The sequence below is a fragment of the Bufo gargarizans genome, chromosome 4, assembly GCF_014858855.1.
Source record: "Bufo gargarizans isolate SCDJY-AF-19 chromosome 4, ASM1485885v1, whole genome shotgun sequence".
Taxonomy (NCBI): Eukaryota; Metazoa; Chordata; class Amphibia; order Anura; family Bufonidae; genus Bufo; species Bufo gargarizans.
In genome coordinates this window covers 473,897,926-473,910,193 of record NC_058083.1, presented here as the reverse complement: position 1 = coordinate 473,910,193, position 12,268 = coordinate 473,897,926, and the positions used below count along the sequence as shown (strand labels likewise).

Here is a 12,268-nt window from a genome sequence, read left to right as displayed (position 1 = left end):
CCTCCTAAATGATCAAAACATTTACTGTAGAAAAATATGTCCTGTTCCATGCATGAATCATTTACATACTGTATATAGGTGTCATCATTTATGTGTATACAGTTTCCATACATACTGGAGCTCACACACTGAACTGGAGTAGAAATGTTGTGACAAGTCATCTTTTTGACAGGCACCACTGGTGGGATAGGGAGATCAATAGGTTGGCATTATGTGATTGACTAACTATTCCTTTTTGTAAAAAATTAGCAAAAGAATAGCAAGTAAAGTAAGCTCATTAATAAATATGGTCCGATTTTCATGCAACATATTTTCTGCGCCAATTTATTGGTATAGTCCTATTTACTCTAAAGACATACTGATAGGGAACTTAGATTGTGAGCCCCATTGGGGATAGCACGTGGTGATAATGTCTATAAAGTGCTGTGGAATATAGTAACGCTACATAAGTGAGTATAATAAATAAAATAATGAATTAACAGACAAGTACTTTCTGTACTTCTTTGCTGTATTTGATACTACTCCTTTTAATGTATATAAACATGATGAAAAATAATAAGGTGCCAGCTACATTTTAACATTACTATCCAACCACATGTCTAATGGTGTAATAATCCTCCCACAAACAGGTGACACCGTCAAAACCTACAGCACAAGCAGCTTACACTTCTCTGTGCTACTTTATTGTCTCGCAGTACATTTCCAGAAGGCCATTGATACCTGTCAAACAAATAAAATTTTATTAACACATATCATCACAGGTTTATATGTATAACATTTACATATTCACTCACTTACCTGTCCCTGGAAACCAGTGAAGGAACCCTGTCCCTGGCAGCTAAGCTATATAGGCTTACTACAAGGATAATAAATTTCATTTTATCCCTGCTAAATTTGAATGTGCAACCAAATTTACTATACTGCTACTAGCTCGTGGGGAGACCTAATCTGACATGTGATCCGAGATGTGATAGAAGTTGAGTTTGTATATTGAAAAACGAGGTAGAAATATTTATTCTAAATAATGAAAAAAAAATGCAATACAGTGAAAATAGTAATAAAAAATAGTAACAAAAATTATTATTAATAATAATAAACAAATGTTCCTTTTCTGCTTTTGTATAATTTAGTATATTAATATTATTTTATAATAATAATAATAATAATAATAATAATAATAATAATAATAATAATTATTATTATTAGTAGTAGTAGTAGAAATAGTAGTAGTAAGAAGGTAATTAATGAATTATTTTAGTCATGTTATAAAATATAAGCAGAGTGGAAATCTGTGATTGCTGACTGTTTTGCATAGAGAAGTAAACAGCCTTAATGCTTTATCCTGCAGTCTCGAATTAAAATCTACTTTGTATTTCTGTCTTTTTTTTTAATACTTATTGCAACCTGAGCAGGAAAACACATGAGGTTTCTGTGTTCAAATAACAGAAAACATATTCAATTTTCCAAACAGAAGACAGTTCATTAAGCAGCGCCACATCAAATAAAACTTTAATTTCTCCTGCATCAGAACCGCAATGAAAGCAATTGAGAAAGATGAGCCATATGGTACTTCTAACAGCAAACACATATTGCTCATTCCCCCAAAGTTTTCTAATTCTGCTCCCCAGACCTGTGTAATATGGATAATGTGCTCAGAGAGCAGAAAGCAGGAGCTATCTGGTGTACACTTCTAATACTGTATTTAATGGGAAATAATGAATCATAAAAGCCCAGAGAAGACGGCTTTTGCGAGCTGAAATCTCAGCTGTAATTTCATTGTTCTGTGTAGAAGAGGCTGTTTGCCCTTTTCATACAGCAGCAGTTGAATATAATTACACTGCCATAAGCTTAAGATAGAAGAGGAAGATCTGGAACTACAAGCAGGCTTCGGCTATGATCTCTAAATATATGTTTCCATTCCGAAGTTAATGAGCTAAAACTGCTGGTAGGCTGTGTTTTTTTTTTCTTTCGTACCATTCACGATCATTAAATATTTGTTAAAGCGAAATATTCGACTGGTTGCAGTTAAAAGGCTTTGTATAGGTTTTGTGGGCTATATAAATGGATCTTCGGTTTTCCTGTCACCCTGATGACAAATAGCAAACACTGCTAAAGAAGTGTTTATAAAATTATGGCTTGTTCCCTGGGGCAGATGTTGTCATTAAAATTAGATTTGTAAAATAAGAAATTTAAAAAATAAATAAATAAAATGCTGAAAAATACACACCAAACTCACAGAGATATATTGTCAATTGCTTAGACAGATCAAATATAATTTCAAAATTACAAAATTTTCAAAATGTTGCTGATTGAAAAAAAAATTATAAAAAAATAAACAAATAAAAAAATTATATATATACATATATATAAATAAAAAGAAAACACACACAGATTTTACCCCAAAAAATGTACTTATATTTTATGATGTAAAAGCTTTTTTGACATTGCTTAATAATTCTTTATATTTTGGCTCTCAGTAAATCTATTTGACGTTGTATTTATTAAATAATCTCATAATTTAAAGCATGTTTTCAATCCATATTGAAAGCACATTTGTGGTGGCAATTTTTTTTTTTCATAATTTCCAAAAAGAGTAAATTATTTTATTGTGAAACCTTTATTACTATTATTAGTCTCGTGCGATCAGGTTAATTTAAATATAAAATCTGAAGTTTTTCAATACATTTAAATGGATATATGCAACTCTTCAATATTGACATTTATTAGCATGTACATAAAAAAGAAACCTTTAGCAAAGACACATAATCAGACTTGGAATAATATAATGACTTTCAATGGATAACCTTGAAAAAAAAAAGTATTGTAAAAATAGAGAAACAAAACTATCTTAAATCATCAAATAAAAAAAAAAAACATGTTTATTATATCCAATGAATGGCCTAAAACAAATGTTTAACCAGGTTTCTGAAACAGTGCAGAAAACCTCTGCATGCTCCAATGGGTTACAATGACAATGGTCTATTGCAATGTAAAACATGCTGGAGGATAGAAAGGTGCTTTTTGTTACCATTTTATCAAAGCTGTTCATCTTCCTGCTGCAGGCAGCATTTAGCTGGAATTGCAGATATTTCTCTGTCCAAGCTCCTTTGTTTGTGCATCTCATTTGCATACATTTGTCTCCAGCTGAGGGTGCTTTCAGCTTATTAAGACCTCCCATCACAATATTTCATAAGCCAGCTGCTAGGAAGGATTTCACCTGTGGTGAATGAGAAAAGAGGGGCTAAAACCGAATTCTTCATAAAAAAAAAGGAAATCTTCACTCTCTTTCCCCTTTCGATTGGGCACCATTTGTGTTAAACAGGCTCTTGTCATGATATATGCTTGAAGAAGTCAAGGGTTAAAGTTGATTTGAAGGTCAGCAGTAAAACAACACACAAACCAGACGCCAAACTGGTTCCTTAGCTGTCAGAGGTAGCAATGGTATAACCAGGTCTTCATCCTTTTTTTTTTTTTCCCCAGCTTCTAATAACGGGGTTGAATCTATATGGCTCAGCCTGGCTCTCTACAAGATGACAAAGAAAAAAAAATGCAACAATATCAATATAGTTATCAAGTATGAACAGGAAGAAGTAAGTAGAGCGTCACCGCCAGTGCATGGGTGTATTGTATCAAAAGTGGGAATTAATTCCACTAATTTATTTGAGGCATGTCAACTCCCTGACTAAGCCTGTTTTAGTGTCAAGATAAATAAAACTTTTATGGTTCATTCATCTCAATGTTCCTAGTGTTGTCTCTCACTGGCAGGCAGTGCTTGGCCCTTTTTTTATAGATTGGTTACAATGTGAATACTTGTTGCTATTAAGTGTGTTGTGCTGGAAGGGGAAACATTATTTTTGGCTACTAAGGAACATATGAAATAAAATAAGGTTTTAAGAAACCGTTGATTTTCAAATGAAGATGAAAACAAGGTGGAAATGTAAGGGTGGGATTTAGGAATTTGTAGACTATTACATTTGTCCCACCATGCTCTCTAAAAACATTGGCGGTATTTGAAAGTAACTGTAGAAAGATTGACTTCCACATTTTTTTTGGCTTCGGTGTAGCGTTGCTTGCGTCATTAGTACATTCTCGGTAACTGTACATTTCCTTGAGCCATGGAAAGCAGATTAGGCAAAGCATATGAAGAACACTTTTTATTCATTGATACTTAGATTTTCTGTGGAATGCACTTTTATTTATTACCCCATCTGTTTATTTAGATACATTTCAGTACTACCAGGATATTCTTCTAAAGTGTTAATACAGAACAGTTAGCAGGTTTAGGATACATATAAAAAGTATGCATTTACTGTATAGAGGCCCATTTAAAAAAAATATATAGTGGATGTCAAGATAGTAGAGCTGGACCCAATACCCTACTAGAAGACACCAGGTGATACATAATAGATAGGAGGCCCTGTTAAAGATTTTGCATGGGGGATTAATGGCTGCAAGTTACTCCTCTGGTGAGATCATTTGATAGTTATCTATAGGTGTAGAATGTTAGTAATCTAACTTCTTGCCTGTAAGAAGGACACGTAATACCTCCTTCTCACATGCATTTATTTATTTCCATTTCTTACATGGCACCAATTTATTTCACAGCACTGTCATCATTCACTCTGTGGGGTTCACAATGCAGATCTTTCTCACACATTCATACAAAGCCAATTTACAACCCCTATTTCAAAAAAGTTAGGATGTTTTGTAAATCTGCAAAAAACTGCTTCAAAAAATTGTGAAACAATCTTAGAAAAAAATATCATTAATGTAAAATTGTGAAGACTTTGAATATCCCACCATCTACAGTATATAATATCATCAACAGTCTTAGCAAATCTATGAAAGTCCATGTGCACAAAGTAAAAGGCTGACTGTCAATATTGGATGGTTGTGATGTGCAAACCCTCAGACAGTATGCCATTAAAAAGGCATACTTCTGTACTGGAAATCACTGCATGGGCTATGAGCACTTCCAATGAACACAGTTCACTGAACAGTCCACAAGTTCAAGTTAAAGCTGTATCATGAAAAGAAGATGCCAGATGTCAACACAATCCAGAAATGTTGCCGTCTTCTCTGGGCCAAAGCTCACCTAAAATGGACTGAAGTAAAATGGAAAGCTATGCTGTGATCACATGATTCAAAATTTGAAATTATTTTTGGAAACCCGGGCATTTTGAAACCTTTTTGGAAATCAGGATGCTGTGTTCTGTGTACTCAAGAGGAGAGGGAACATCCAGCTTGTTATTAGCTCACAGTTCTGGTGGTGTGCCGTTGCATTAGTACCTATGACATGGGCAGCTTACACATCTGGAAAGGCACAATCAATGTTAAACAGTATATAAAGGATGTAGAGCAACATATGCTCCCATACAGACAATGTCTCTTTCAGAGAAGGCCTTGCATATTTCAGCAAGATGATGTTAAACCATATAATGCATCCATCATAGCAGCATGGCTGCAAAAAATAAGAGTCCAAGTGCTGAACTGGCCTTCCTATAGTCCAGTGCTTTTACAATTTCAAACATTTGGTGCATCAAGAAATAAAAAAATCCAGCAAATAAGCTCCAGGGCAGCAAGAAACCTACATCAGACAAGATTGGGACAACATTCCTCACCCAATGCTCAATACTCCAGCAATAGTCTTCCCTGACGTTTATAGACTGTTGTTAAAAGAAGAAGGGTTTCTACACAATGGTAAACATGGCTCTGCCCCAACTTTTTGGACATGCATTGCTGCCATCAAGTTCTAAATAAGTTCATTTTTTTCATGAAATAGTAAATAATCTCACTTTCAACATCTGATATGTGTTCTTTGTGTTATTGTGAATACAATATGGATCTATGAGATTTTCTACATAGTGTCCCAATCTTTTTGGAATTGGGATTGTACTTGTACTACATATATTTTTGGAGTGAAGGAGGAAACTGGTGAACCCAGTGGAAACCCATGCAACATAGATGAATGAATACACCAAAAACCGTATAAAAATGGCAGTTGCAAGATTTAATGTAAAGTACCTTTATAAATAGCATTTATCTTATGCTACAAACTCACTGAAGATGGGTTTACATCTAGTGTACCATGTTCTGGTATTGTTTCATTTGATTCAATTCAAAAGGTCATGTAAATAGATCTAAAACCCAAATGCATCAACATGCATAATTGCATATAAGGGAAGATTTCTTATTTAGTAAAGAACTGGCAGTCCTTTCCCAAATACAGAGCCAGTCTTATGCCTTGTCCACCTATTATAGCAAGTGAATACCACAAAAACACATTGGGGATCATTTACTAACACACATACTCCACTTTTGTTGTGTAGATCTGGCACAGATTCTGTCGCAGAACATGTTGCAACAGAATCTGCCACTACTTCCCCGCTCACACCAGGTATAAAAAGGAAGTGGGGCATAGGTGGGGAAGGGGACCAGCCTGCTGGCCTGCCCCAGTCATCATTTTCTATGTTCAGTTTAGGCATAGAAAATGGTTTACATGTTAGACAGCAAAGAAGCTGTCTTACATTTAGAATCAACGGTGGATCCCGCTGAAGTTATTTAGAGGCCAGTGACTCTAAATAACTTTTGTGATCCACCACCAGAGCAGGGGCTTATTAAGACCGCTGTCTAAAACGCCAGCCTTATTAAGTGTGCCCCATTGTACTTTTTTCCCCTTAGATCATGGTTAAAAATGAGAAACTCTGCATATAAATATGCTCTCTCTCCTGTTATAGGTGTTCATGAGGTGGGCTTAATAGCTGAGCTGAGCTCTCTCCATACACAGTCGTTATTGGCTGTGTTATACAGCTGACACCCATCAGCATCTGAACAGTTAGAGAGAGGTAGCTCCCTCTGTTCTCCAATTGTACATTAGGGGCGTATTGCAGGGTTCAAATTGGTTGCTATGGCAGTCATGATATAATTGAATGGCGGTAAAAGCGATATTCACAACAATATATAAGCATTGCTATGGAGAGTGCAAATGATTAAAAGATCACCAGTTCAAGTCCCCTAAGGTGACAAAAAAAAGTAGAAATCAATTAAATAGAGTGTTAAAGATATTAAAAAATATAAAACATTCAATTCACATCCCTTTCCCTTTTGTATCATATTAAAGGTAAAGCAATGTGTGTTATCCCACATGGTGAATATCGTGAAAATAAAAATAAAACAATCTCAGACCGAGAGATTAATTGACAAAGAGAGCAAAACTAACCCTAAAATGTTCTTCAATTATATAAATGGTAAAAAGTATAAATCTGAAGGTGTCGGCCCTCTACTGAGCAATGAGGAGGAGTTGCAGAGAGCGACGAGGAGAAAGCAAAGCTATAAAAAAAAAAATTCTCCACTGTATTCACTGAGGAAAATAAACTGTCAGGTGAAATGCAGAATGTAAAAGTAAATTCCCCATTAAAAGTGTCCTGTCTGACCCAGGAAGAAGTACAACAGCGACTTAAAAAGATTAAAATAGACAAATCACCAGGGCCAGATGGCATGCACCCCTGTATCCTAAGAGAATTAATAGCCTAGTTTCCTAGACTAATAAGCTCCCGTTTTCGGTCAACTTAAAACGTAACGTTTATTTTGTTTATTAAGAATAATATAAAGCGGGAGAAAAAAGGAATAACTTTAAAATTCTAGGTGCAGCAGGACTCTAGGGGCAGAGATAGGGGGAGCTTTTGTCTTAGATTTTAGATTAGGTTCAGGTAGGACCAAGCGTCACGGTGAGGAGTAACTGCAGACTCCTTTGAGCCCTGACAATAAGTGGTGGAGAGTCGCGCTAAAGACATATAGATACAGAAAGCAAATGATCCAAAGCGTCTGAATAGGCGAACTCCTAACATAAGTTCCATCAAGGCGAATAAAGTGTATCGCTAAACGGAAAGCAAAAGGCGGATGGACTTATGTTATGAGGGCAGACTATATGGGTGAAGTAACTCCTATCTCTGCCCCTAGAGTCCTGCTGCACCTAGAATTTTAAAGTTATTTCTTTGTTCTCCCGCTTCATATTATTCTTAATAAACAAAATAAACGTTACGTTTTAAGTTGACCGAAAACGGGAGCTTATTAGTCTAGGAAACTAGGCTATTTGAACTATATAATTTGAATATCCTGGGTCCAAAGGGTCTTTGAAACATTATACTAAGAGAATTAAGTAATGTCATATCTAGACTGAAAGGGAGTGTTCCACACTGGATTGGCTCATAGCAAATATGGTGCAAATATTCAAAAAGGGTGCAAAAACAGACCCTGGAAACTATAGGCCGGTAAGTTTAACATCTGTTGTGGGTAAACTGTTTGAAGGTTTTCTAAGTGATGCTATCTTGGAGGATCTCAATGAAAACAAGCAAATAACATCATATCAGCATGGCTTCACTGAGGGATTGGTCATGTCCAACTAATTTAATCAGGTAAGTTCTAAACTTGACAGCGGCGAATCAATGGATGTCGTATATCTCTTTTCCAAAGCATTTGACACTGTACCACATAAAAGGTTAGCATATAAAATGAGAATGCTCGGACTGGGAGAAAACGTCTGTAAGTGGGTAAGTAACTGGCTCAATGATAGAAAACAGAGGGTGGTTATTAATGGTACACACTCAGATTGGGTCACTCAATGGGGCCACAAAAGATGCGGACAGCACTCTGTTTGCTCCGTTTCGTGGCCCCAGAAAAAAAATATATAGCATGTCCTATTCTTGTCCGTTTTGCAAACAAGAATAAGCATTTCTACAATGGGCCGCCCGTTCCGTTCCGTAAATTGCGGAAGGCACACGGGCGGCTTTCTATTTTTTTTGTGGATCCGCAGTTTGCGGACAGCAAAAAATGGAACGTTCATGTGCATGAGGCCTTAGGGTTATTCACTTTAGAAAAAAGATGACTGAGGGGAGATCTAATTACTATGTATAAATGTATCAGTGGTCAGTACAGAGATCTATCCCATCATCTATTTATCCCCAGGACTGTGACTGTGACGAGGGGACATCCTCTGCGTCTGGAAGAAAGAAGGTTTGTACACAAACATAGAAAAGTATTCTTTATGGTAAGAGCAGTGAAACTATGGAACTAATGGTGATGGTGAGTAAAATTAAAAGGGGCTTGGATGAATTTCTGGAGTGTAATAACATTACAGGCTATATCTACTAGAGAGGGGTCGTTGATCCAGGGAGTTATCTGATTGCCTTATTGGAGTCAGGAAGGAATTTTTCCCCCCTTAAGTGGGGAAAATTGGCTTTTGCCTCACAGTTTTTTTTTGCCTTCCTCTGGATCAACTTGCAGGATAACAGGCCGAACTGGATGGACAATTGTCCTTTTTCGGCCTTATACTATGTCAGAATTGGCATGTTCCCCAAATTGATTACAATAAAAATGATAGCTCATCTTGCATAAAAAAGAAGTTTACATACAACACAGTTGATGGAAAACAAAAAAATTATGGGAGTCGGCATATGACAATACAACACAATTTTATTTAATTTAAATTTTTTAAGAAAAGTTCTTAAATGTTTTAAAAAATATAGAAACATAATTGTGATGACCCACAGAATAAGGTTATCATGTCACTTTTACTGCTTAAAGAGGCTGTGTCATCTCATACATTGGGGACATACTGCTAGGCTATGCTCCCACTATCTGATAGGTGCAAGTTCCACCTCTAGGATCTGTAACTATCTCTAAAACAGAGTCTGCAAAGAGAAGGAAGTGGACTGTGCATACGTGGCTGCCCCCCATTGATTTCTATGGGACTGCTGAAAATAGCCGAGCGGTGTGCTCGGTCATTTTCGGTAGTCCCATAGAAATTAATGGAAAGTGCACCGGGCCTCATTCATAAAAATAAAATGTGAGTTATCCCGCAGGATAAATGCCATAAAAATTCTCTTTGTGGGTGCTTCGTTTTAGATATAGGTGGGGGTCTCAGAGGTGGGATCTGCATTATCAGACATTGGGGACATATCCTAGCGATATGCCCCACAATGTCTGAGATGACACAACCCCTTTAGTGAACACTGTAAAAACAAAACGACAATGGTGAAATAGCATTTTTCTTTTTTACACTCCACATTTTTTTACAGTTTGAAAATGTGGGACACTAAATGGTGCCATTAAAAAAGTACAACTCAACCTGCAAAAAACAAGTTGTTATATGACTATGTTGTCAGAGAAATAAAAAAATATGGCTCTTGGATGGTGAAGAAGAAAAATCAAAAACGTTATTTCCAAAATTGACCTGGTTCTGAAGGGGTTAACATGTTTCCCCTACATTTTGACATTTAACCATATTAGTTGCAAGCAATGTGCACCAGCTCTTGCATAATTTACATACAGGATCTGGAATATTATTTAACTATCATCACTCATGCCCGATACTGTGTAATATTGTAAACATCTTGTGAAGGCTACAGTATACAAACAAGAGAAACTAACACGGGTAGTTGGATGAAATTTCAAACTAGGTTTCCACTGTTTAATAGAATCATTTAATCTCTGTCTGTGTAAATAGGTAACATGGATACATATGCAGGGCCTCCGACTCTGCCTTTGTTTATACTAGGGGACCTGGTTTCCTCTTCTTTTATTCAGCCCTGGGTCTCCAGGTCAGGAGACTGTAAATACACACAGCACTGCCCCAACACATAAATCTGAGCAAAGGGCAAGCATATACATTTAGATAAGCAATTCAAAAAAGAAAGAGAACAAACAGAGACTGTGCCATAGCCGGACTTTGTCTCAGACTGAAATACTGAATTACAAAAGTACAGCAGGCATGTCAAATTTTAACATTAAATTAGTGCAATATTTTATGTGGAAACAAGATTTTACCAAATCATATTTCCAGACAAAAAAAAATTATAGTTTACACTGTTTTAGAGTAAAGTTACGTATAGGCACCTCCTTGTTTTTGGAAAATATAGTTGTCAGTCATTTTGTTACTCCCTGCTCCCGTTCCTGTGACAAATCTCTACTGTTGTCCGCTGTGCTTCTACTTTCTCAGTCTGGTGTTGATTGGGAAGGCAACTGGAACTTGAAGATGATTTTTGGGGCTCTAGCAGACTATTTAATGGGTCTGCTGTGTACTGCTTGGTGTCTCTCGACCATGTATTGCTTCAGCATTTAACTTCTGATTCGGATCTTGACATTGGTCAGGTTCCTTACTATGTCCCTCACTTGCCTTTCTGTATTATTTGTCTGGTACCTAGTGACCAACTCCTGGTTCCCGACTTATGGATGTATCCTATGTTCCCAGTATATACCCTGAGAGGTCATAGGTTGATCTTTTAATGACAGCCTTCAGCTCCATTCCCACGATGCACTTCTCCTTTTTATGTCACAGTTTCAGTACTGCCCCTAAAAACTCCCAGCTAGTTTTTAGCCTGTCCAGCTAGTTACATAGACACTGTCCTATCACTGCCCCATTGATGCTTTGACACACCCATGGACATCACTTCACAGGAAATCAGCAACAGCTGCATAGACATGTTCATGTGACCACAGCCCAGAATGGAAGATGGGAGCAATAAAGGTTAAATAAATGCTTTACAAAATTACAGCTACCTTCATAAATGATTATTTTGAAGACTGTTGATGCAAACCGGAAACTGTGACTCTGCACCACTACATCAGATTGCAGCTTAGAGAGTTCCGCTTTCCTCAGCCAAATTTGTATAGGACCTTTCACTAGAATAAAACTTCTAAACTAACTATACAGACATGTAGAGCGGCGCCCAGGGATCCCCCTGCACTTACTGTTATACCTGGGCGCCGCTCCGTTCTCCCGGTATAGCCTCCAGTATCTTCATAGTTAGGCTCCACCCAGGGGAACCTGCCGGCATCTCATTCTCCCATGCTGTAGCGCTGGCCAATCGCAGCGCTCAGCTCATAGCCTGAGAGAAAAAACAACAACTCTCAGACTATGAGCTGAGCGCTGCGATTGGCCAGCCCTACAGCATGGGAGAATGAGACGCCGGCAGGTTCCCCTGGGTGGAGCCTAACTATGAAGATACCGGAGGCAATAACGGGAGAACGGAGCGGCGCCCAGGTATAACAGTAAGTGCAGGGGGATCCCTGGGCGCCGCTCTACATCTCTGTATAGTTAGTTTAGAAGTTTTATTCTAGTGAAAGGTCCTCTTTAAGCAAGATTTTGTCAGATAGGTTGGGTTCTATACACTATTTTATAGACAATAACATACATAAGGTCACCATTTGAAATAAAAACAAGAAACACTGGGAACGCATCTGCTAAAAATCAACAGGTAAGATTTATTTT

At 37.2% G+C, this 12,268-nt stretch overlaps 1 long non-coding RNA gene across 1 annotated transcript; it reads right to left on the bottom strand.

Moving 5' to 3' along the window:
- Positions 1-490: 490 nt before the first annotated feature.
- LOC122933723 lies at positions 491-3,539 on the bottom strand. Its single transcript, XR_006388540.1, has 2 exons — positions 3,029-3,539; positions 491-720 (listed from the first exon to the last, which is right to left on the bottom strand). It is a non-coding gene; the product is annotated as an uncharacterized LOC122933723 (long non-coding RNA).
- Between the last annotated feature and the right edge of the window lie 8,729 nt (positions 3,540-12,268).